This window comes from Canis lupus, chromosome X (genome assembly GCF_003254725.2).
Source record: "Canis lupus dingo isolate Sandy chromosome X, ASM325472v2, whole genome shotgun sequence".
Lineage (NCBI taxonomy): Eukaryota > Metazoa > Chordata > Mammalia > Carnivora > Canidae > Canis > Canis lupus.
The window spans coordinates 88,702,750-88,728,231 of NC_064281.1; the positions used below are offsets into that span (position 1 = coordinate 88,702,750).

General features: G+C 41.6%; 1 protein-coding gene across 12 annotated transcripts in view; it reads left to right on the forward strand.

The window, feature by feature from the left end:
* PLS3 (plastin 3) overlaps positions 1-25,482 on the forward strand; it is a 91,162-nt gene that overhangs the window by 21,065 nt on the left and 44,615 nt on the right. For 5 of the 12 annotated variants that reach the window (XM_049107646.1, XM_025431347.3, XM_049107648.1 and 2 more), the window contains one exon: positions 24,751-24,834. The exons of 1 other annotated variant lie outside the window; for it this stretch is intronic. The gene's annotated coding sequence lies outside the window, so the exon portion shown is untranslated. Of the gene's footprint in view, positions 1-3,095; positions 3,239-9,503; positions 9,616-24,750; positions 24,856-25,482 lie in introns of those variants that run through there. 6 more of the 12 variants (XM_049107649.1, XM_035712373.2, XM_049107652.1 and 3 more) reach the window with 5 other exon arrangements.

Genomic DNA, 25,482 nt, shown 5'->3' on the forward strand with positions numbered 1-25,482 from the left:
AGAATTTTAAGAATCCTTCCCTTCATATTTCACTCAAATGTGATCATAGATTCAGTGCCACTAGGAAGATGTAACCTACGATTTGTGTTGCTAGATTGGCTCTCAGGAATCCTCTTATTTGGGATCCCTGAGTGGCTCAGTGGTTTGGCGCCTGCCTTTGGCCCAGGGCGTAATCCTGGAGACCTGGGATCGAGTCCCACGTCGGGCTCCCGACATGGAGCCTGCTTCTCCCTCTGCCTGTGTCTCCGCCTCCCTCTCTCTCTCTATCATAAATAAACAAATAAATCTTTAAAAAAAAAAAAAAAAGGAATCCTCTTATTTTGTAGAGTTACCCAGTGTGATAAGAAAAGACACCTTTTGTGTTTATATTTATTTGGTACGTATTACAAGCACTAAAAGTTTGCCCTTGGTTACGTAATAACCCACTATAGCAAATGAGTTTAATTCCCTTTGGATGCAATGTCATTATCATATATTATGTGTGCCAGGCACTGTTCTAGATGCTTGAGATAGATCGGTAAACAAAGCAGACCAACCACTGCCTTCATAGACATTAGCTAATATTAAATATTGAAGCAGTTGAGCAATTTTAAATCATTTAATGCTCTCAGCTTTTTTTTTTTAAGATTTTGTTTATTTATTCATGAAAGATAGAGAGAGAGAGAGAGAGAGAGAGAGAGAGAGACAGAGACAGGCAGAGGGAGAAGCAGGCTCCATGCAGGAAGCCTGATGTGGAACTCAATCCCTGGACTCTGGGATCATGCACTGAGCCAAAGGCAGGTGCTCAACTGCTGAGCCACCCAGGGATCCCCACTCTCAGCTTTTAAAGACTTTCATTGCATGAGCTTTGAGAACTCTTATACATTTTATCTGAAGTTTGAATAGGGAAAAATTGACAATTTGTTTGGAATATATGGCACTAAGCTGGAACCTGATAAGTAAATAATTGATTTTTTGGTTATCGCTTTTATTTTTCATTTATTAATGTTATAATCAGAACACTTTAGTAACTGAGGACTGTTACCAGTCGAACATGTGGATTTGTTCTTCAGGATGGGCTTAGTTTGTGTGGAGGGAGGTGGTGAAAAAGACACAGTAGCCCTAGAAATTAACGTATGCTAACGTATGGCATTTATAAATGTTGCCTTCAGTCATTTGAAGGATTCTAGAATTCTTAGTGTTCACCATGGAAAATGAATGTATCACTCAGTTATTTTTGCCTATGTGAGTAGTACAAGAGCTGACTCAAAGGATATGACATGATGGTTCCTGTCCTGCAGTGAAATAAGATGATGGCTTGTGGTGGAAACATGATGTGGTCATGCCCATATTCGTTCACATCCCTTGTTCGTTTCCTTTTAGAGAGGAACATCAGAGAGACTTTCTCGTTTCTTAGTTTCTTGGTTTCTTTTTTGTATTTTCTTTTTCTGCCGTTTGTCCTTTCTCTTTTCTGAAAATTGCATTGTGATGACTGGCAATTCAGTTGGCCCAGTGTGTGCTTTGCAATAGTGTAAGTACCCCTGAGGATGGTCGTGGCAGAGGCATTATACCCATTTTAGGGAATTCATGACATATATGGGCACAGACACTCTGAGCCCTTTGGGTGTGATAGGCATGTTTCATAACCTTTGTATTTCCTGATGCCATCTAGGACAGTGCCTTTTACAGAGTGGATGCTCATTCGGTATTTGTCTAAGTGAATTAGTAGAAGCCAGGAATTTATTTTTGCTTGCCAGTGTACTAAATACTCTCTTATAAGCACATGGAGTTTTTTAAAACTTATTTTCATGGAAATTCTCAAACATATGAAGTAAAATAGGATAGTGAAACCCCCCCTCCCCCGGCTTCAACAATTATCAATATTTGATGTTCTTTTTTTTATAGTAATTTCTTTTTAATTTATTCATTCATGAGAGACAGAGAGGCAGAGACACAGGCAGAGGGAGAAGCAGGCTCCATGCAGGGAGCCCGGCGTGGGACTCGATCCCGGGCCTCCAGGATCACACCCTGGACCAAAGGTGGCACTAAACCGCTGAGCCACCCAGGCTGCCCCAATATTTGATATTCTTATTTTATCTTTTTTCTCCCCTTTTTATTTGTTGTTTGGGATTTGCTTTAAAATATGCCGTATATTACCCATAAGTACTATAGCACACCCAGTTTTTGTTTTTATTAATTTATGTTACAGAGAGACAGTATGCACACATGCGAGTGAGGGGAGGGACAGGAGAGAATGAATCCTCAAGTAGACTTCCCTTTGAGCCTGGACCCAGCATGGGGGCTTGATCCCCACCCACGAGGTCACACAACCTGAGCTGAAATCAAGAGTTGAAACTTAGCTGACTGAGCCACCCGGTGCCCCATAGCACACCTAGTTGTCTTTGGTTTTTTTCAAGATTTTATTCATGAGAGACACAGACCAGTAGAGACATAGGCAGACTTCCCGGAGGGAGCCCAATATGGTACTCAATCCCAGGACTCTGGGAGCATGTGCTGAGCGGAAAGCAGACACTCAACCACTGAGCCACTCAAGTGTCCCCACACTTAGTTTTTAATATTTTATTTTTTTATTTGTATTTTTTTAAAGTAAACTCTAGGTCCATTGTGGGGCTTGAACTCGCGATCTTGAGATCAAGAGTCACATGCTCCACTGACTGAGCCAGCCAGGTGCCCCTAGTTTTTAATATTTTAAAATAGTAATAATGTCTGCACTTCACACAGACTTTTTTAACTTTCAAACCCTTTCTATTTTAGTTTATATCTGAGAAACACTGTTAATCTGATTTGCTACCCATGAGCTGGATATTTTGAAACAGTTTTTAACAAATATATTGCCATTAATCTTTTTATTTTTTAAAAAATGTTATTTATTCATGAGAGACACACAAAGAGAGAGGCAGAGACACAGGCAGAGGGAGAAGCAGGCTCCATGCAGGGAGCCTGATGTGGGACTCAACATCGGGTCTCCAGGATCATGCCCTGGGCCAAAGGCAGGTGCTAAACCGCTGAGCCACCCAGGTGTCCCTGCCATTAATCTTTTAAAAAAATTTATTAAAAGTTTCTGAACTACACTATCATAAATTTATGTCTTTCAGACATGAACCTGATTCTGCAAAATGTGCCTTGGAATGGATAAGCTGTATAATGGTCCTCTCAGAATTGATATCAATGCATTAAGTTTTCTTTTCATAATTCAATAGCCACAGAACTCCCATGAAAACCTACCTATGCAATTCTGGTAATTGTATTCTCAGTTTTGAAATTTCTTGTCAAAACCTACATACCTGGGGCACCTGGGGTGGCACAGTCAGTTGAGAGTCTGACTTTTGGTTTCAGCTCAGGTCGTGATCTCAGGGTCGTAAGATGGAGCCCCGCGTTGGGCTCCATGCTCTGCACGGAGTCTGCTTCAAATTCTCTCTCCCTCCCTCTCTCTCTCTGCTTGCTCCTCCCACTCATGTTCTCTAAAATAAATAAATAAATAAATAAATCTTTAAAAACAAAACAAAACCTACACACCTTATGTGTTTTATCTCTCAGAAATTCGATGACTCCATGATAAATGTTAATAAATAAAGCACCAGTTCTCAAAAAAAATGTTGACCTATAAGCCTTTGGGGATCAAAATGACTTGGATACTGACACTAGGATGTTATTTGCTTTTTTATCTGTGTTGACATTTGTACCAGTGGTGCCAAAGCAATGGTAGTAAAACTACTGGTGCTTCTTAGCAAGAAGCAAGGCAGCACCACCACCACCCTGTATTAGTAGTCATTGTATGCAACCCCACATACCCTTACAGTTAGATAAAAACCTACAATGTGTGTTTCATTTATGAGTGTCCTTAATGAAGCAGGAAAAAATAATTTTATTAAGTCTGAAGTCTTGGGCACACATCTTTTAATATTCTGTATGATGAGATGGGAAACATACATAAAGCTTTTCTACTGTATATACATGTACACAGGTTATCCTGAGGAAAAGTACATGTGCAGTTGTTTGAGTTGCAAGCTAAATTAGCCGCATTTTTTAAAAATAGAAAACTGTCTTTAGGGCAGCCCCGGTGGCGCAGCGGTTTAGCGCCGCCTGCAGCCCGGGGCGTGATCCTGGAGACCCTGGATCGAGTCCTGCGTCGGGCTCTCTGCGTGGAGCCTGCTTCTCCCTCTGCCTGTGTCTCTGCCTCTTTCTCACTCTGTGTCTCTATGAATAAATAAATAAAATCTTAAAAAAAAAAAAACTGTCTTTACTTCAAAGATTGAATGACATGTTACCTGATTATCCAGACCTGAGTATTTGGGAGATATGTCATCAAAAATGAACCAAGTGAGCCTCACTGGCTCGGTCAGGAGAACATGTGACTCTTGATCTTGATGTCGTGAGTTCAAACCCATGTTGGATGTAGAGATTACTTTAAAACTTCTAAAAACGAACCAAGTGTTCCTGTTACTACAAGGCAACCACTGAGAGTATTTGTTGCCAGTGATAAAATTGGAGCTTTCAGGCAAAAATTCAAAATCTTGAAAACTTGCATCAGCCATTAAGTGTCAATACTTAGATTTTTCTGAGATTGGTGGTGTTTTTAGTGAAAGTGATTTGTTAGGGACGCCTTGGTGGCTCAGTGGTTGAGCATCTGCCTTCAGTTCAGGGCGGGATCCCACGGGGAGCCTGCTTCTCCCTCTGCCTATGTCTCTGCCTCTCTCTCTGTGTGTCTCATGAATAAATAAAATCTGTTTTTAAAAAGTTATTTGTTAGATATTGTAAAACGAAGTGGGACATTTGGAAGATCTGTATTAGTCAAACAATATTGTTCCAGGTGACCAATGCTTGATTGTTACATTTGATGTGCAAGGTAGTCCAGGGAGTTTTAATGTAACAGGGTAGGAAAAATTCATCTGTATGATACCAGATTCCACACTGCAACCAACATTTAAGAAGCTACTAATTCTCAAGTTTTGCTGTAGCATTATAAGGAAGAATATCCATAATTATCTGAAAGGGCTCTTAAAATACTTCTTTCAACAGTGTATCTGCAAGGCCATATTTTCTGAAGACGCTTGAACCTAAAACAACATTGAATGCAGAGGCAGACATGAAAATCCACCTGTCTTTCTATTAAGTTAAATGATAAAGCTGTTTGCAAAAATATAAACAATACACTGCCCATTTTGGGGGGAAAATTTAGTGATTTTCATTAAAAATGTTACTTATGTTAGCATGTAATGGTTTATTGTTACTTTAAATAAATGCCTTAAAATTTTCCCAGTTGTAGTTTCTAACATGATAAATGCATTCGTAGATCTACCCTCATATCAAAAAGCTCTTTGGTGTCTTCAGGTCCTGAGGCCAAAAATTGAGGAATTGCTGAGTTGAATTTTTCTTGTTTCTAGTCCTTTCCTTTTTCCTCTCCCATTTCCTTTTCTTTCCTCTTTCCTTCTTTTTTTGAATGAGAGACCCTCAGGATAGAAAAGCGTAGAGGATCTGAGTTGTTCCTTTGTATGGTTTTACTAGCTGTGAACAGAACACAGATGGCTTTTTTTCCCCAGTGTTATTGAGATGTAATTGACATTAACATTGCATTAGTTTCAGGGGTACCACATAATGACTCGATATATGTATATATTGTAAACTGATCACAATAAAAAGACTAGTTAACCTCCAACACCTCATTTCTTATGATGAGAACTTTTAGGATTTACTCTCTTAGCAAACTTCACATACACTATTCAGTATTAACTGTAGTCACGACAGCTGTCTTTTAAATCTGTTCCTTGCCCTGTCTGTAGTTCAACTATTTCTGGAGGACTCGAATGCTTCAAACTACCTTCTATTTATGTCAACCTTTTTGTTTTAGTGCATTAGGACAAGGTATATAATGTATAATAGGACATTCTATTTTAAGATTCTGATTACTTTGTTACACAAACACTGAGCTAATAAATCCTTACTATTGAGGAGACATCCCTTGGAATTAAGATATATTTGTGGGTTATTTCTGCCTCAAATATGAAAAGAATGATAACATAAACCAGACACGCTTGATTGTTAAAACGGACATATCCATGCTGCAGGAAGACCATGCACCTACTACTACTCCTGGTATAAATATCCTAAACTTTGAAATATAGTCCAAAAGACAGTAGCAGTTGCCTATATGTTAATTTCTGGACGATCCCCTTGCTGTGATGCTTCACTCACTGTGGAAGTTGTTATTTATTTGTTTGCTTTATAAGTCACGCAGGTGGGTAGAAATCCTGTTTCATTAGAGGACAATAGGTCAGTGTTACCGAGGTGTGGGAGGGGCACAGTGGGAGGGGCCCTGGTGTATATGTCACACATGGAAAGAATATACCCGGTATGGGTGCGGTGGGGAGCACAGTGTTTCAATGAGAGTCACCCTGATACATTGGTGAAACTCTCAGGAAACTTCGGGTGTGCCTCTTTCCTTCCTTTCCACTCTTAGGGGGGTGTGTGTGTGTGTGTGTGTTCAGAGGTGCGTGTGTGTGAACTTTTACTTTACAGATTTGTTTGTACCACCTGAACATTCATCATGATGAATTTTGGAATACAGCAGCAGAGTAGGTTTTCATCCTGTGACCTGCTGAGAAAAGACATGACCTGTCTTCCACAACTCCTGCCACCATGTCCTATTCCCACACCAACTTTCAGCAGGTTCTGTTCCCACGCGGCGTCACACAGAGGCGCTCACAGCAACCTGCACACCCACACATACTCAGATGAGGAGACATGTAGGTTACAAAATGGGCCGCAGACTAAAACTGGTTCAACGACTGATGCGGTAGAGCAGTCTTTTAGAAAATGGCCTCGTATCTCCTAAGGAGAAGATGTGCATTTTTGAAGGGAGTAGCCATCCATTCCTGGCACTTTCACAACCTCACGAGGTTTCGCAGTTTACAAAGTTCTATTATGCTGTGAGTGGACTTTAAAACCAATGACCGGGGCGCCTGGAAGCGTCTGCCTTCGGTTGAGCCTCGCCTTCAGCCCAGGGCATGATCCTGGAGTCCTGAGATCGAGTCCCACATCGGGCTCCCAGCGTGGATTTCTGCTTCTTCCCTGCCTGTGTCTCTGCCTCTCTCTGTGTCTCTCATGAATAAATGAATAAAATCTTTAAAAAAAAAAAAAATAATGACCAGCTGTTGATGGGATTTCCCTGTGATCAAAGATTAGTCGTGGAGTTCACGAAGCTAGCAAGGAGATGCACTCCATCTGATAGCTTCTGAAGGGAAGGTCAAGAGAAGCTGATTCCAGGTACCATTATTGAAGAGATTAATAGCACTTGAGGCAGACCCTTCTAAGTGGTTGGAAGTGACAAGGATGGCGCAGAAAAGGTAAGGCTGGGAAAACCCAACACTTTTTTCTTTTTTAAGATTTTATTTATTTATTCATGAGAAACACAGAGAAAGGGGGAGAAGCAGGCTCCCTATGGGGGAGCCCGATGCAGGACTCGATCCCAGGACCCCAGGATCATGACCTGAGCCAAAGGGAGAAGCTCAACCACTGAACCACCCAGGTGCCCCAAAAGCCAACATTTCTGGTCTAATAGTGATCCTGTCCTCTTACTGAGGCGATAGTCTGCACCCTTATTTCCTCCTATCTGTATGATGCACGATAACATATACGAGTATCTCCTTCTTTCCAGTTAGCTTAAAGTGTTCGGAAAGTACTTACTGTCATATATTCCCTGGCAGGCCACAGGCAGATAGTGCTGTACTTATTTTTTACAAACAGTGAAATTGAGACTCTGGAAAGTTGAAGGGGCTTCACAGAGTGAGTCAGCAACAGAGACAGATGGAAAAACACATCGTCTGGCTCCTGCCGCTATATTCTTTCTGTTCCGGATTTGTTGCCTTTTGATATTTCATGCAGTTTTTGTGATTAATGAAATAAAGTGCTTCCATTAAGGAGACAAAATGTTATGCAGAGTATACTAATGGTGGTTAGTGATGAGGACAGGAGAACACTCTGTCTCATGACGTGGACCATCCTGAACCCTTTTACAAGCGAGTGCAGTAAGAGTTGCCTCCTTATTTTAAGAATTCAATATGTTGTCAGAACATGCCTCGGTTTGCTTTCTATTATTTACAAGGGACTGGAGTTTCTCTTCTCTCACTTTCATTCATATTAGGTAGATAGGGCAGATGGTAGTAGGCATGTTGTATCCCAGAAAGATTATAATAAGGTCTGCCGCTTAGCACCTTGCTGGAGCCAAACACTCTTATGTATTTCTGTCATCTCCTTTAATCATTATAGTAACCCAGTGAAGTATGTGGAGTTAGCTCGATTTTACAGATACAAACCTAGGGCTCAGAGAAGCTAAGTAGTTGTTCGAAGTCAAACAATTCAAGTCTGGCAGACTCCTAAGACCCTAATGCTTGCACCATGCTCCATTTCCTTTCAAATGATCGACTTGCCCCATGTCAGTATTGGAAATGATCTCTTAAGGTGCGCCTGGGTGGCTCAGTCGGTTAAGCGCCTGCCTTTGGCTCAGGTCATGAGCTCAATGTCCTGGGATCAAGCCCCGCATTGGGCTCCCTACTCAGCGGGGAGTCTGCTTCTCCCTCTCCCTCTCTCTCTATCCCTCCACCCACTTGTGCTCTCTTTGTCAAATAAATAAAATCTAAAGAAGTGGTCTCTTAAGCCTAGCACAGTACCTCTATGAATTTTCTGTTCTCTCTCCTAAAAGGCACCCCACAGAGAACCAGTTGCTTCATTTAGCAATTGACTGGTTAGAATTGCTTGATTGGTTTAAAAGCAAATTTCAATAGGAAGAATTCCAGTGATCCGCGTATCTAACGCCTGCCACTGGCCGGGATATGATCTCAAGTTATGTAGAGGCACAGGAGCTGAGGCAACTCTCGCCCAAGGACTCACACAGCCCTGAACTACTCTGCGATACTGCCTCTGAGTAGAAGATTATTCAGTTCAGCCAAGTATTGGCTTAGTTCCTATGCGCTGTGCCTGTAGAAAATATAATTCCCACACTTAACAGCTGACTTTTCCAAAGAGAACAAGACCTAGATCCTCAGTGATAAATGCTACATAACGCCTAGCATAGGGAGCATAAATGTATGAATAGGTATAAATTGAATTGAACAATAGAGAAACGTAAGTGGTCTGAGACACTTTATTTGCCTTTCTAAGTAATGTACTTTCCTATGGACGAGTGACTTGGGCACTTGGGAGAAGCTGGTTCCATGTGTTCTAAAATAAGCAGGTTACTTGGCTAATGTTCAAGCTCTAAATAGGTATGTGGGTTGTAGCTATTTGACCTGAACCAACTTTTAAATTCCCTTGTGGTCTCGCAGGATTTCAGTGGAGCCGGAATCTTTAAAAATTAACTTTTCACTGAATCTTGTAAAATTAGAATTTATTAATATTTGGCAAAATACCGTAAGGCTGTCAGGAAGAGGATTCATAAGTATTGTATCATTCCTTTGTCAGGGTGTTCTCTTTTTCTAGCAGGAAGTGTTATGACTTGCTCTCTAAAGTTGCAATTGTAAGAAGAATGTTGGGTTTCCAGATTGGCTTTCTGGGCGTGGGAGGTTCCTTCTATTAGTGCTGGGAGAGAGAAAGAAACAGGTTTGCTCTCGTCGCAGAAGGGTAACTATTTTATTATTATTTTGTTAGGCTCTAGCTTCTAGGTGACTGAATATTTAAGCAGAAATTTATTTAAAAACCTTGAAATTCTTACTGTGTGTTTGGGTAGTTAAACATTTGGAGATGCATTCTAAACCTTATTCAAAGAGAACCAAATAAGAGAGAAAAGTTTTGAAGTTTTAGAATCTAAAATTTTGTCTTTATATTCTACCTTTTTTTATTATTTGAGGAATATTCTAGGAACTTTGTACTTTCTAAAAATTGGTTTTGAAATCTTAATTATATACCTGTATCTATCAAATGAGAGGCCCGAGGTTTAAATGACAGAAGCTATTACTTTATATCTTGTCAGGGTGGAGGGGAGTGGAATTTCAAATGCATTTGATGCCTTTGATCCATAAATGGTTTTTCAAAATTCTGTGGAAAAGATGAGGTAGCTGTCATGATAGAATAGGTTATGATTAGGCCAGTATTCTGCTCATATAAAATGACTTATGACAAATGTTGTGTTACTATTTATATTTTACAAGATACATGAAAATCAGTGATGAAATTTTGGTGCTGTTATTGTAACGCGGTGGTGATAGTGCATTCCAATGCCCACAAAAAGTCCTTTGGGATTTCCACCCATTGGTTATCATATATTTCTCCTTATTTCAGCAGAGCTAGCTATCTGCCTCTGATAGGCGTATGAAGTAAGAAGTGTTTTCTCCGTTAACAAGTACTATATCTCAGAACATATAAGCAGGGTATGCAACACTGTAGGAGGCACTTTGAGTACGTTTTCAGTTTTTCAGCGTAGCTCAAAGCCTAAGCTAAAATTGTATCTCTAGTGACTTCTGAGTTGTACATCATAATATTTTGGTTTGAATTGAAGCATGGTAACTAGTCTGACCTTGTCTTGTGATGTGTGTGTATGTGTGTATATATATGTGTGTGTGTGTGTATGCACAGAAGCCCCTGAAGGTTGTCCTTGACTTCCATGTTAATTTTCATAGGAAAGGACAATGGAGGGCAGCCCAGGTGGCTCAGTGGTTTAGCACTGCCTTCAGCCCAGGGTGTGATCCTAGAGACCCAGGATCGAGTCCCACGTCAGGCTCCCTGCATGGAGCCTGCTTCTCCCTCTGCCTGTGTCTCTGCCTCTCTTTCTCTGTGTGTCTCTCATGAATAAATAAATAAAATATATTTTTTTAAAAAAGGAAAGGACAATGGAAATACCCCTCGGATGTGAAGCTTAATTAATTTCATTAGCAGCAAATGTATTTTTTCATGAGTTAACTCAGATATCTGAAGAAAGTGTCAGTGTTCACTTAGGCAATATAGACAAGCTTAGATTTTTGCAAAGGAGAATGTGCTGTGTTGTTTTTTTTTTTTTTTAAGATTTTATTTATTCATGAGAGGACACAGAGGCAGAGAGAGAAGCAGGCTTCCTGTGGTGAACCCGATGAGGGTACTCGATCCCAGGACCCCGGGATCAGGACTTGAGCTGAAGGCAGATGCTCAGCCACTTAGCCACCCAGGTACCCCAAGAGGGTGCTGATTCAGTCCAAGGAATTAATACAAGCTTAGCTTTGTAAAGGTGGGAGGAGGAGAGGGGCTACTTTGTTGTTTGATCTTTGGCTTTGTTATAGTATTCTTCATCACATCAAGAGGGGCTTTTAGAATATGATGAGGACATACCTTAAATATCTGTAAACTCTTGACTGGTAAGAATGTAAAGAATGTCTTCAATCTGACTAGATTGAATTGAATGTTTCCATTATTGGAAAAGTAACCAACTTATTTTTAAATAGCCACTACTTTAAGGTCTTATCTCTCTCTCTTTTTTTATTAAGTACACAAAAGAAAAAACATTTACTTTAAATGGAAGTATTTGATATTCCTCCAGGAAATGACACAGGATTGGGCACCCTTTAGGGTTTAAGTGACTCATAAATATTGGTACTTGGAAAAAAAAAAGATCAATTAGAATCTAGCTTATGCCGGATTCTAGAATACAATAGAGGTATTTCCAGAAAATGAACTCATTTCTTAAGAGAGCTATGTAGGGCAAAACCATGAGATGTCTGGGGTTTGCTTTAAAATAATTCAAGAGAGAAAGAGACAGAAAAGGGAAGGGGGTGGGAGGGGAAGAGGAGAAGGGGTGAAGCAGGGTGCGGGGAAATCCTGATCAATGTACAGTCTGGGTGAGGGTTTATGAGTGTTTATAGTACTATTTTCCCTTTTGTGTATATGGAAAATTTTCATAATAGAACATTCAAGTGGGCAGCCCTGGTGGCGCAGCGGTTTAGCACCGCCTGCAGTCTAGGACGTGATCCTGGGGTCACCGGATCGAGTCCCACATCGGGCTCCCTGCATGGAGCCTGCTTCTCCCTCTGCCTGTGTCTCTGCTTCTCTCTCTCTGTCTCTATGAATGAATAAATAAAATTAAAAAAAAAAAAAGAACATTCAAGTATAGCTTTATTTACGTTTATTTCCAAACATTACTTTTACCTATGACTTATGGATTTGTCAAAGCATGATTGGTGCCCGGTATGTATTATTAGAAAGGTGAAATGTGCTGCTTGGTTGTCAAAATTGTAGCAAGTAAAAACTGTTCCTGGGAAAAAAAGAGAAAAACCTTTCTGTTTGACTTCCAGCTAAATTCAAAGGACAGGCTGCAAACATCTTGAGTAGTTTTGTAGTATCTTGAAGCAGTAAACAAGAGTAAATAGCTAAAGCATGCTAATAGGCTAATTGCATGTGAAGAATATGGGAACATTATTTTGTCTTGACTATTTTGTTCACAGCTTTCTCTAATAGATTATGCATTTTTAAAACCAAGGAGACAACTATTTAGCCTACTTTATGTTTAAGTATGCTTGCTTTCCCTTCTTGCCTCCATCGGAGTTCATTTATTCAACACACATTTTTTAGTAGGGGCTTATTACAAGATACAAGATACAGATATAAAGATATATAAAGATACAAAGATATACAAGATACAAAGTCAAATAAGATACCAGCCTTGCTTTCAAGGAGCTCCCAGACTGGCGGAAGAAATAGAGAAGTAAGTGGTCATCCTATAGTGAGAGGGGACGGGGCTACAGGAATTGGGGTGGGGGAGTTAGTGGTTAGCAACTAGGGCTCTGTGGTGCATCTCTTTTAAAACGATGGAAAGAAGAGGCTCCTGGGTGGCTCAGTGGGTTTAGTATAGTCTGCCTTCTACTCAGTTCAGGTCATTCTGGAGTCCTGGAATGGAACCCCCCACCCCCTGCTCAGTGGAGAATCTCTCCTCCCTCTGCCCCACCCCCGCCTCACACGTGTGCACTCTAAATAAATAAATAGAATTTTTTTTTTTTTTTTTTTTTTTTTTAAGATTTTGTTTAGGGATCCCTGGGTGGTGCAGCGGTTTAGCGCCTGCCTTTGGCCCAGGGCGCGATCCTGGAGACCCGGGATCGAATCCCACGTCGGGCTCCCAGTGCATGGAGCCTGCTTCTCCCTCTGTCTGTGTCTCTGCCTCTCTCTCTGTGTGACTATCATAAAAAAAAAAAAAAGATTTTATGTATTCATTCATGAGAGACAGAGAGCCATCTCTGCTTCCTTGCACTTCTTAATAAAGCCTTTATACTTCTCTCCTACATCTCAAGGGTTGTTGGAGCAGCGTACCTGCAGGAGATAGCAATCTCTTCCTCACATTAAATAGTAAGCTAATGTTTAAGTCCTTAAACATTCAAGGGTACATCCAAGGCAGAGTTGCACTTGTGTAGGTGGGCCACTATGTGGGGTGGGGTAGAGTTAGCCTCTGGTCACTGATGAGGCTTCTAAAGTTCATTTCTCCATCGATTTGGAGTTTGAAACCCGTTGTGTCATGGAAGTAGTAGGTAAGGTTTTTCAGGTCACTTCACAAATGTTCCTGAAATGATCTACTTTGTTACCCGAAGTAATATATTGTTGTGTTCATGTTATTTTAATCTAAATGAATTATAGAAGCATAGTTTCTAAATATAGCCAGATTTATGTTCCATCAGCCAGTTGCTTTAGTCTGGAGTCCTCAATCCTGTATGACCTAATACCATCTACAACACTGCCTCATGGGAAAATGCTGTCAGTTTTATTTGGGGTCATCTAGCCGTGTCCTCTGTTCAGTTTGACCAGTTTGTGGCAGAAATATCAAGTAGAATTAGCAGCAGATCTAGGCCTGACAAACAACCTCACTGAATCAAGTATGCTGTACTTGTTGAATGTTGCTTTCGTAGAACTTTGCTCTCCACATCGGCTATCGGAAGCAATTTGTCATAATGCTGAGGTGCTGGGACAATCGACAGTAAAATCTGTCACCACTTTCTTTCTGCTCTGACCTTTCCCAAACTCTCAGGACTAGGACCCTGTGATGGGGGAGGGCATTTAGAGTTCAACTCCCTTGTTTTGACTTTCAGAGCAACAAATCATTAAACTGAGAAAGATGCACGTAACCACTTAAGCTCTCACAATTAATTATTCCTATACCAAGATTCCACCGAAATTTTCTTTTTTAAAAAGGATTTTGGGGCAGCCCAGGTGGCTCAGCAGTTTAGCTCTGCCTTCAGCCCAGGGCCTGATCCTGGAGACCCAGGATCGAGTCCCATGTCGGGCTTCCCTGCATGGAGCCTGATTCTCCCTCTGCCTGTGTCTCTGCCTCTCTCTGTGTGTCTGTCGTGAATAAATAAATAAAATCTTTAAAAAAAAAAAAAAGATTTTATTTGAGAGAGAAAAAGTAGAAGTGTGGGGAGGAGGTGGGGGGGTGCAGAGGGAAAAAGTGAAGCAGACTCCCTGCTGAGCAGGTAGCCTAGAGATGTGGGGGTCAATCCACAAACCCCCAGATCGGATCATGACCTGAGCTGCAGGTAGATGCTTAACCGACTGAACTACCTTGGCGCCTCTCTGCTGAAATTTTCTAAAAGAAAGCACACAAAACTCCAAACTGCTTGCCCCTTGAGAAAAATCAATTGTTCAGTTTAAGAACAAATCACACAAAACAAAGAAACCGACTATGGGTGCCGTAGTGATGACTTACATATAAAAAAAGATCCTTAAAATAAAAAGTAAATCCCGTAGATACTTGAGTCTTTGGTTATGTTTGTACTAAGTTATTAGCACTGATTCAGTGGGAGTGGTTGTTCACAGTACTTAGCATTTAAGAGGGTGAAATGAAGTATTAAATCCAGTGAAGCATGAGCCTATCTTATAGAGGAATGAATGGGCCACAAGAGAAAGTAAGCATTGGTGTCCTTACTTCTTAAAAGTATGGTGTGGTTTTGTTTTTTTGTTTGTTTGTTTTTGTTTTTAAGATTTATTTATTCATGATAGACACAGGGAGAGAGAAAGGCAGAGACACAGGCAGAGGGAGAAGCAGGCTCCATGCCGGGAGCCCGACGCGGGACTCGATCCCGGGACTCCAAGATCGCGCCCTGGGCCAAAGGCAGGTGCCAAACCTCTGAGCCACCCAGGGATCCCCAAAAGTATGGTGTGTTTTATTGTCGGTACCCATTTAACATGAATGTTTTGAAGAAAGAACTTGTAGAATTCCATAGTATATAGTGTTTACTGAACCTGTGTCCTGTCTGTATTCTGTATGTTTCCATAATAGGTTTTAGTGATTTCAATTCAAGTTGAATTGAATTCAAAGTTACCCTTTAACGAAAACAAGTTAGTATTGGCTAGGGAGTCATTGTCTACGTTTTCTGGTAACTGCATATTTTTCACTACCATGGTCACATTTGTTAAGAAACTTTCGGTGATCTTGGGTAGCCACTATAAGGGCATGAGCCTTCTTTTCAAAAGCAGTGTGTAGCCCCTTTGTTTTTGCTTTTACAGTAAGAGTACTTCGTTACCTTCACTCACACACACTCTTCTAATTTTACACTTGTGGTACAGCTTTGCATCTTGGGTAAAATCATGTAACTACCCTAGGCTCTGCTTTCTTAAGACGGTTTCAGTAGTGGTTGGATATTGAGCATGCTGGGAATCCTCACTACCCTCAAAACCCTGCAGTCAGTTGAAATATTTTTTTTGAGCCACGCCTCTACTCAGGATCCGACAGTGGATCATTATGGTGGGAGTATGGAAGAGGAAGATGGAATTAAGACTCTGTTCTTGAGATATAAACAATCTTTGAAATGAGACTAGCAGAGCAAGTAGTTAGACAAGTATTTGTGTGCTTTTATCGAAAGAAGGAATCCCTTTTATTGGGGAAGAATATTCTCGAAGCGAGTTGGAGGAGCTATATGGAGGAGGGGGCAGGTGAAATGAATCAACTAAGATGACAGATGTCCCAGCCAGATGGGCCTCATATGCACTTTTGTAACTAAGGGAGGAAGGCTGTAATGAAATTGCCAGATTTTGCTATAAGATTTGAAAGCCTGTAGGATTTGAAGAGGAAGGGCTACAGAGGGCAGAGTCACTGGGAAACATGCTCTGGAAGAGGGTGAGGCTTCTGCTAAACTATGAAGGCTGAGTACGATTTGGATAGGGAGAGGAGGAAAGTGACGAGGGCATTCTAAGTGTGAGAGGTGGACACAGAAGAGAGCCTTAGTGGGAGAGAGGGAAAGAGGAAGGGGCAGGATAAAACAAAAGGTACTTATGTAGGAGTTAACAGGACACATTCAGGAGGATAGTTTTGATCAAAAAGCTAACTGAGTGTTGCTGAAATGTAAACCTGGTGAGGTATGTCCGGTAGGACCATTCCAGAGGACCTGAATATCAGGCAGAGATTAGACAAGCTCTTTTATTTTTTTTTTAAAGATTTTATTTGGGATCCCTGGGTGGCGCAGCGGTTTGGCGCCTGCCTTTGGCCCAGGGCGCGATCCTGGAGACCCGGGATCGAATCCCACGTCGGGCTCCCAGTGCGTGGAGCCTGCTTCTCCCTCTGCCTGTGTCTCTGCCTCTCTCTCTCTCTCTCTGTGTGTGTGTGTGTGTGTGACTATCATAAAAAAAAAAAAAAAATAAATAAATAAATAAATAAATAAATAAATAAAAAATAATATTTTATTTATTTATTCATGAGAGACACAGAGAGAGGCAGAGACACAGGCAGAGGGTGAAGCAGGCTCCATGCAGGGAGCCCGACGTGGGACTCGAACCCGGGTCTCCAGGATCATGCCCTGGGCTGAAGGCGGTGCTAAACCGCTGAGCCACCCAGGCTACCCTAGACAAGCTCTTTTAAACATAAGCAATTATAGCTTCCTAGAAGGGGACAGGCATGATCAAAATGATTGTGGGCACTAGCTGTGGGACATATTTTTATTCAGAAGATATTTATTGAAAATGCGCTGTGGAGGCACCTGGGTGGCTCAGTCGGTTAAGAGTCTGACCCTTGATTTCAGCTTAGGTCACGATCTCAGGGTCATGAGATCAAGCCCCACGTCAGGCTCCATGCTGGGCATGTAGCCTACTTGAAATTCTCTCCCTCTCCCTCTGCCCACCCCCTCCACTTGGATGCTCTCTCTCTAAAAAAAGAGAAAGAAAATGCACTGTGTTTATGCATTTTTCTAAGTGCCATGGTGAATACAGAGATAAGTAAGCCGTATCTTCACTCTAATAAGGTTATAGTCTTTTTGGGGAAATAAATTCATTCAAAAAGCTGTTATTCAGTAGGCTGCATAGCAAAATGGTTGAGAATACCATTTTGCTGCTTACCGCTTTAGTGGCAAGCAGACCTAGGTTTGAGACCTGGCTCTACCTCTCAAGAGCTGTGTGACTTTGGGAAAGTGACTCAACCTCTCTGAGCTCGTTTGCTCTTTTGTAAAATGAGAATAACCGTATCACCCGGTTTATAGAGTTTCTTCTGAGACGTAACTTTCATAATGCATATAAAGCATTTAGCAGAATGCACCTACATAATAAGTCCTCTGTAAATGTCAGCTGTAATGTAAACTTACAATAATATATTATTATATTATCTTAATTATTATTATTATCTACTCTGTAGGCACTGTGATCAGGGCTGGGAGTATGAAGATGAATGGGATATGGTCCCTTCCATCAAAGAGCTTTGTTATAAATGCTATCCTTGTGGTGACTGCATTTTCCCATTCAAACATTGGTGTACCTAGGCTCTGACAAGGTATTTAAAATTGGAGCTGTCTGAAAAAAATCCTGCGCTGGCTGTTATAGAAGAAAACATAGCCAGTACTGGGCAGAGGATTGTCATCTCAGGTGGGTTCAATCTGAAGAGACATCCTCAAAGATGTGTTTGAAGAGCAGAAAGGAGGGACAACTGGGTGGCTCAGCGGTTGAGCGCCTGCCTTTGGCTCAGCACGTGATTCCCCGTCCAGGGATCAAGTCCCACATCGGGCTCCCTGTGGGGAGCCTTCTTCTCCCTCTGCCTATGTCTCTGCCTCTCTGTGTCTCTCATGAATAAATAAATAAAATCTTAAAAAAAAAAGGAAGAGCAGATAGGAGATTGTGGAGAGCATTCCACTACAGAAAAAGCACAGGAGAGAAGGAATAGGGGAGGGGTAAGAAACGGTGGCCTGCTTGGGAAATGGACTTTTTCTTGAGTGTGAGTCAAGGGTCGCAAGCATGTGATGGGAAGTGACATTGGAAATTTACACAAGTATCAATACAGAAACATGTAGGGCCTTGAGTGTCACGCGTGAAAGGTGGGATTTTGTGTTTTGCAGAATCGATTGTAGATCTCTTCAGAGAGCTGGCAGGGTAGAGATTACATTGGAGGGACACCAGACTGGAGCTAGACCAGCTAAAAGGCTTTCGGAATAGGCCAGACATGAAGTGATCAGGGGCATGATGGAAGAATCCAGACTGCTTGTTTACTTCACCCCTCCCTGTGTTTGTTGTGGCCAGGCTTCAGTTTCAAATTTGTAAACCTGCAGAACATGAAAGGGAAACCTGATTTGGCCGGGGAGATAGCTGAAAAGGGGAACTAATGCAGCAGGAAGTTTAGTATAGACGAGACGCTGCCACTTTCCTGACCAGAAGCCTCCTCGCTGAGCTTCCTTCTCCCTTGGCCAGAGGGTCAAGTCCAGATTCTGAGTGTAGCCCTTCGAAAGTGGATCGTGACCTTCGGCTCCCCGTTGTCTGGGTCCTAAACCCGAGGCACAGTGCTCCAACCACCCTGCGTGTCTCCGCCTCCAGAATAGAATCTTCTCTTCACATCTCTGTGTCTAGAATGCCTTTACCAGTGATGTATGTCTGAGGAATTCCTACTAACGTTCCAAGATAAGGTTCAAAAGTCCTTCTGGGCTAACCTCCCATGACCCCCGCCACTGCTCTCACCCCACCACTCGGGAGATAGGACTCGGAGCGCGTGACAGCGCTACTATTATGTCTCGGTTTCTCTGTTTCTCCCACTAGATGGTAAGCTCTTGGAGAGAAGGGGACTTGGGGTCCTAATTCCCCATAGAGCACAGCACCCAACACAGTGCCTGGTGCCTGGGGAGCCTTCAGTTATGGACCAGATATAAATGAATAAGGGAGTGAATACGGTAGACAGTCAAGTTGAAATCATCTAGAAAGTCTTTTGGAAATACAGGTCAGGAGCTTGAATAATCATGGCAAGAGTAGGTGAGCTTCAGCTCAGTGTTGAGCACCCATGTGACCCGGGGCTGGTGCTGTTATCTTCCCTAACTAGGGAGGAGACAGGGCGGCAGTTTCTGTTGGTGCAGGTGAGTATGTGAAGTGTGGGTGTTCCAAAGCGCTGCCCGGTTTGGACAAAGGAGGGTGACACATACACCTCTTTCTGTTGACCTCTGTTGAATTATTCACACAGCGGTGGCACTGGTGTTTTTGGCTGTTTTTTTTTTTCTTCATTGTGAAAGAATGTGGTTTTCCACGTTTTGCCCACCTTTTGTTGCTCTCTCCTTCGTGATGCGAGCTTAAATATGTGTTGCAAATCTCTGATTTAAGTAACCTGCCTCGCTTTCCCAATCATTATTTACCTGGCCTGCTAGTTAGTGGCTGGACCAGGTCTCTGGTTGAATGGCCCCCTGCCTTTGTCTCCTAGCTCCCTTTCAGTGGCCAGAAAAAGGAATGCAGAGTTCGTCACCAACTCCCGATTATCCACTGATGGGATTCCCAGAGTGTGGGCCCTGCCTCCCGCCCCAGTGCTGCTGCTGAACACAAAGATTAGCAAATAGGTCATTCAGTGGCTGCATTCCTCCAGTGAATCGCTGTAGGGGGTGAAAACTGGCACCCCTCCTCCCCTCCATCAAATACCTTTCAGAACTTGACTAATAGTTTCAGGTAGTTAGTTGTAGGTACACCTTCCTCAGCAAAAGATTTGTGTTCAGGATCTGAGTGTAGTTAAATGAGCCGGTGGAGTGGTTTCATAATTGCTGCATTGTTAGTCAAACTCTGTAATTAGGGATGACTTCACTGGCCTAAGATTTCTCTATGGGTGACGCCCTGAATTCAGACCCAGTCGGTCTGTCATACACCATATCCTTTTATGAAGAAACCGACAAAACAAGGGTTTTTGTTTCTGCTTTTTTTGAAAATCTGTTTTCCTTTGTCTCAGATGTTTAGGGAGAGGATCTGTGTTGGTTTTGTTGTTTTTTGTTTTGGGGGGTTTTATTGTTTTGTTTTCTGCAGCTTTCCCTTTATAGAGGCAGCCAGCAGAAGACCTAGGGAGGAAACAGAATTTGGGACAGATCAAAGTGCTTTGCAGATGAGAATTCAGAAAAATGCAGGGACCCTGGGAACTTTTACTTTTGATTAGTATTTCATTTGGCTACATTGAAATGAAAGGAAAATATTTCTATTTTCTTGAATATCAGCGTGCACACTTCCACCCCACCCCACCCCCACCCACCTCTCTCCCGTGTAAGAAAAAAATCACTTCTGTGGGAAGACAGGCTGGGGACTAAAAAATAAAAATAAATAAATAAAAGTCAGACTTTTCTTTTGGCCTGCCAATCACATACTGTGAACCTGAGGTTAAACTTTTTCTTCAGCAGGTGAATTTACGTTTCACCTCTTTACCTGTTACTTTTCATCACTGATAGAAAAAAAACTGTGCAGACTGGGAGGAATAGGACACTATTGACAAGCTGATAGGGATTTTTTTTAAAAGATTTTATTTATTTATTCATGAGAGAGACAGAGAGGCAGAGATACAGGCAGAGAGAAGCAGGATCCACGCAAGGAGCCCGACGTGGGACTTGATCCTGGGACTCCGGGATCATGCCCTGAGCTGAAATTGGTGCTAAACCGCTGAGCCACCCGGGCTGCCCAGATAGGGATTTTTTTAAGTGGTCCTGAAATGTTGAAAGTCAAATCTGCATTTTCAAATATATCTCCTGGACACTCTTCAAGTTGGAGTTAGAAACTAGCCTTGATGAAGGAGCCAAATTGAGTCATGGGTGAAGAGTGGCTGACAGGTTTCATGGGGCCCATCCTTCTTAAATTACTTTGACTAAAGGCTTCTAATTTTTATGTATGAAGGACATCTTTATACTCCGTAGTCAATAATTATAGGGCAAGTGGAAAAACTTTTCACAGACCCCATTTAAAAAGGTCTTACTAGGACTTATGTCTATTTTTATAAAGCCTCTCACTACTTCGACATTCACTTATTCCACCATTTTCTTTCACCAAGGATTTGCAGTTACTGTATTAATATTTTTTTTACAGGGTAATTTCACATATGCCATCCTTAATCTGCATGAGGACCCTGGGGAAGGAGGTATTTATTGCTATTTTCAAATGGGGAGACTGGGAGCCAGACAAACTCGCTCTTAGACACCCTGCTAGGAAAGAGCAGAACTGTGCTCCCACTTGGTGTTTACTGATTCCACATTCCAAGTCGTTCTATCTTTCTGTTATAACACTCTACGACCCCGGGTGGGAACGACTATCACGGTGTTTAGGGCAATAATGAGGTTAAATCCCCGGTTTTGCTTCATAAGCCCCAGCCTAGGATGTTTTAGTCACTTTGAGAGAAAAAGACCCTAAAGTGCAGTGAAAAGGAATAGAGTTTCTGTAATTTGAATGTGTAAGATTTTCATTTTTAAAATCTTAATTGTAGGGGCACCTGGGTGGTTGAGCATCTGCCTTTGGCTCAGGTCATGATCCTGGGGCCCTGGGATTGAGTCCTGCATCGGGCTCCCTGCGTGAAGCCTGCTTCTCCCTCTGCCTGTGTCTCTGCCTCTCTCTGTGTGTCTCATGAATAAATAAATATCTAAAATCTTCATTTTAAAAACCTACCCGACAAGCTTTCCTGAATTATTTAAATGTGCTGTTTTTCTCCCAAGATAGGACTTAATGGCTTCATTTCCTTAAAGATAACATCAAATACCTATAAGTAGTCTTGAGGAAAAAAACTTCTTTTTAATCCATCATGGGAAAAGGCCTGCATTACATAAATTACTTTAAAAACTGACTTTGGGATACCTGGATGGCTCAGTCGGTTAAGCTTAAGCATCTGACTTCTGCTCTGGTCATGATCCCAGGGTCATGGAGCCCCAGCATCAGTCTCTCTGCTCAGGGGGGAGCCTGCTTCTTTCCTCTCCCACTGAGCCTCTGCTCTGCTCTGCTCTCCCGCTTTCTCTCTCTCTCAAATAAATTAAAAATTTTTTTGTTGGGCAGCCCAGGTGGCCCAGCAGTTTGGCGCCCCCTTCAGCCCAGGGCGTGATCCTGGAGTCCTGGGATCGAGTTCCACATCAAGCTCCCTGCATGGAGCCTGCTTCTCCTTCTGCCTGTGTCTCTGCCTCTCTCTCTCTCTCTCTCTCTCTCTCTGTCTCTCATGAATAAATAAATAAAATCTTTAAAAAATAAAAAAATTTTATTGTGACTTTTATCACTAAAGCATCTATTGTGAGCCTTTTATTTTTTTATTTTTATTTATTTTTTTTTGTGAGCCTTTTAAATTTGACTTTGGGGGCACCTGGGTGGCACAGTCCATTAAGTGTCTACCTTCCGCTTAGGACATGATCCCAGCGTCCTGGGAAGAAGCCCTGCATCAGACTCCCTGCTCAGCAAGGAGCTTGCTTCTCCTTCTCTCGCTCCCCCTGCTTGTGCTCTCTCTCTCTGTCAAATAAATAAAATCTTTTTAAAAATTGATTTTGTATTTCCTGGTTTTAGCTCTGGTGCTTCAGGGTAGCATTTATTTCATATAATTATAAATAAATGAAATTGGGTTTATTTAAGTGAGAGAGTCCTAAATTCAACTATTCTGTTATCCTGGACCAACTTGCCTGGAAATGTTTTGGGGATAAATGCATATTCCAGTTCTTTTTATTCATGTTCCAATGTGCCTCCTGAAGTCTCCTGTGAATCATAGGTGTTTTGGGGGAAGAAAACAATTTTTATTCTGCCCTTCTAGGTTCTTTGGCTGATCTAATGATATTGACATAAGACAGATTAACAAGAGAAAAACAACAGTTTAATGACCTGCATACCTCCTGTATCCAAGGGAGAGACCCAGGAAAACTGAGTAACTCCCTAAAATGGCTGAAGTCACCATCTTAAATACCACTTTCAGCTAAAGACAAAAGAAAATGCTGGGGGTGGAGAGTCAGTTACGGGAGGTGACCAGGAAAAGCATGGTAAACAACAGTAAGCTTGTTATGCAGATTTAAGACTACGCCTTCCCCCACTAGTAAGAGTTTCTAGAGATTTAGATATTCTCTTCCTGTAGAACAGGGAGACGCTCTGACAAATGGAGATTTCCTGTATGAATATAAATATTTCATACAAAAGGTTAACTTCTTTTCAGAGCTTCACTGCTGTTTGCTATTTCTTAAAACTAACCAGGTTAAAATAATCAATATGTCAAGGAGACATATTTCGGGATGGTATATTTTGCTCCCCTTCAGTGTAAAAGTAGTCACTTTAGGCTTTCGTTAAGACGGGAGGATGCCTGGGTGGCTCAGTCTCTTAAGCATCTGACTTCAGGTCATGACTCTAGGGTTGTGGGATCGAGTCCCCCCCCCTCCCCCCATTCATTGCAGCACACCGCCCCTCCATTGCATTGCATTGGGCTCCCCACTCAGTGGGGAGTCTGCTTATCCATTTCCCTCTGCCCTCCTCATGTGCACATAAATGTGCACTTCCTCTCAAATCTAAAAAAAGACAATTAGAAATAAGAAATGAGAAAACTTGAAAGTATATTTTATTAATGCTGTGTTATATTTAAATTTACACTTTTGAAGTATAGTTGACATACAATGATTATTTTCAGCTATACAGCATAGTGAGTCAACAACGCTATACATTGCTCAGTACTCACCACCATAAGTGTAGTTACCATCTGCATTAATTTTTTTAAATGTTGCCTTGAAATCATTTCCGTGAGATCTAACTATTTCCTAATTTTGTAGGAAGGACAAAAGTACTTATGTCCTGGTCCATCTGAAAAGAAATTAATAATCTGAAAGTCTCCAGAGCCTTTTCCCTTCTATACCCTTATTGCAGCCACTAATTCCCTTTGTGTCAAATTATAATTATTTATGTGTTACCTTCCCCAGATTGTAAATTCCTTGAGGGCAGGAACTAGGCATACAAAAAAAAAAAAAAAAAAAAAACAGATGCCTAAAATATTGGTAAAATGGTGTGAGGATGGAGGCCTTGTGTCTGTGTTGGGGATGAATATGAAGAAGAGGGAAAGAGATTTCTGCCCTGGTCAGCCTTGCTGCCTGCAACGGGAAGAAGGGTTTAGTCAGGGTTGAAGAGTCAGACAGGAGGGGTAGCTGTGTCTACAACCATCTCTGTCTAATGTGCTTTTTCATAAAGAAGGGATATGGTAGTATGAGAATAAAATCATTTGTCTTTTTTTTTAACTCACATAGTTTAGATCATTACTGATGTACAAACTGCCCAAACTGTAAAGGACCTTTAGAGACAACGGAGAGGCCACATATTTTAGATTTTCTGAGATGGTCTCACTTTCAAACTTTGTGGGCCATTGTTCTACATGGTATATAGTTCATGGAGATGGTTAATAATTTTGTATTGAAAACATGACTACTTAAAACTTGCATAAAGAAAATTGGAGTAAATCCTATATAGTATTTTTGTAATCAGAGTATTAACACCATAATAGTAAAATAAAGGATACAAATACTACCATTAGATTACAGTTTAACATATGAAAAAATAGCTTTTTACTCTTATTTTTTAAAATGCCTACTTCATATCTAACTGAAGATCTTTACTTTCTAGAGCCTCAGACTACTCTGGAAGGTGATTTACCTAATTTATCTACTGAGAAGTTTGTCCCTCTTCAGTGACATTTTAACATCATAGGTAAGAAAAGTTCATGCAGAAGTAAGTTTTGTTTTCTGTTTTTTAAAAGTATGGTTATGGGGGGCACCTGGGTGGCTCGATTGTCAGGCATCTGCCTTATGCTCAGGTCATGATCTCAGGGTTCTGGCATCAAGTGGCATCCAGCTCCCTGCTCCGAGGGGAGTCTGCTTCTCCCTCTCTTTCTTCCTCTCCCCACCCCCTCATGCTCACTTGCGCTCTCTCTCTCTCTCAAATAAATAAAATCTTTTTTAAAAATAAAATAAATAAAAAGTCTGTTTTTAGGGCACCTGGCTAGCTCTGCCAGTGGAGCATATGACTCTTGATCTCAGGGTCATGAGTTCGAGCCCCATATTGAGGGTAGAGTTTGCTTAATAAAAAAAAATAATAAAATGGTTTAAAATAAATAAGTAAATAAAAGTCTGTTTCTATTTATTTTTTTAAGATTTTATTCATTTATTCATGAGAAACAGAGAGAGAGAGAATGAGAGAGGCAGAGACACAGGCAGAGGGAGAAGCAGGCTCCATGCAGGGAGCCCGATGTGGGGACTCAATCCCAGATCCTGGGATCACGCCTTGAGCCAAAGGTAGAGGCTCAACCGCTGAGCTACCCAGGCGTCCCAATGAGTTGGGGAGTAGTTTAATTGTTAA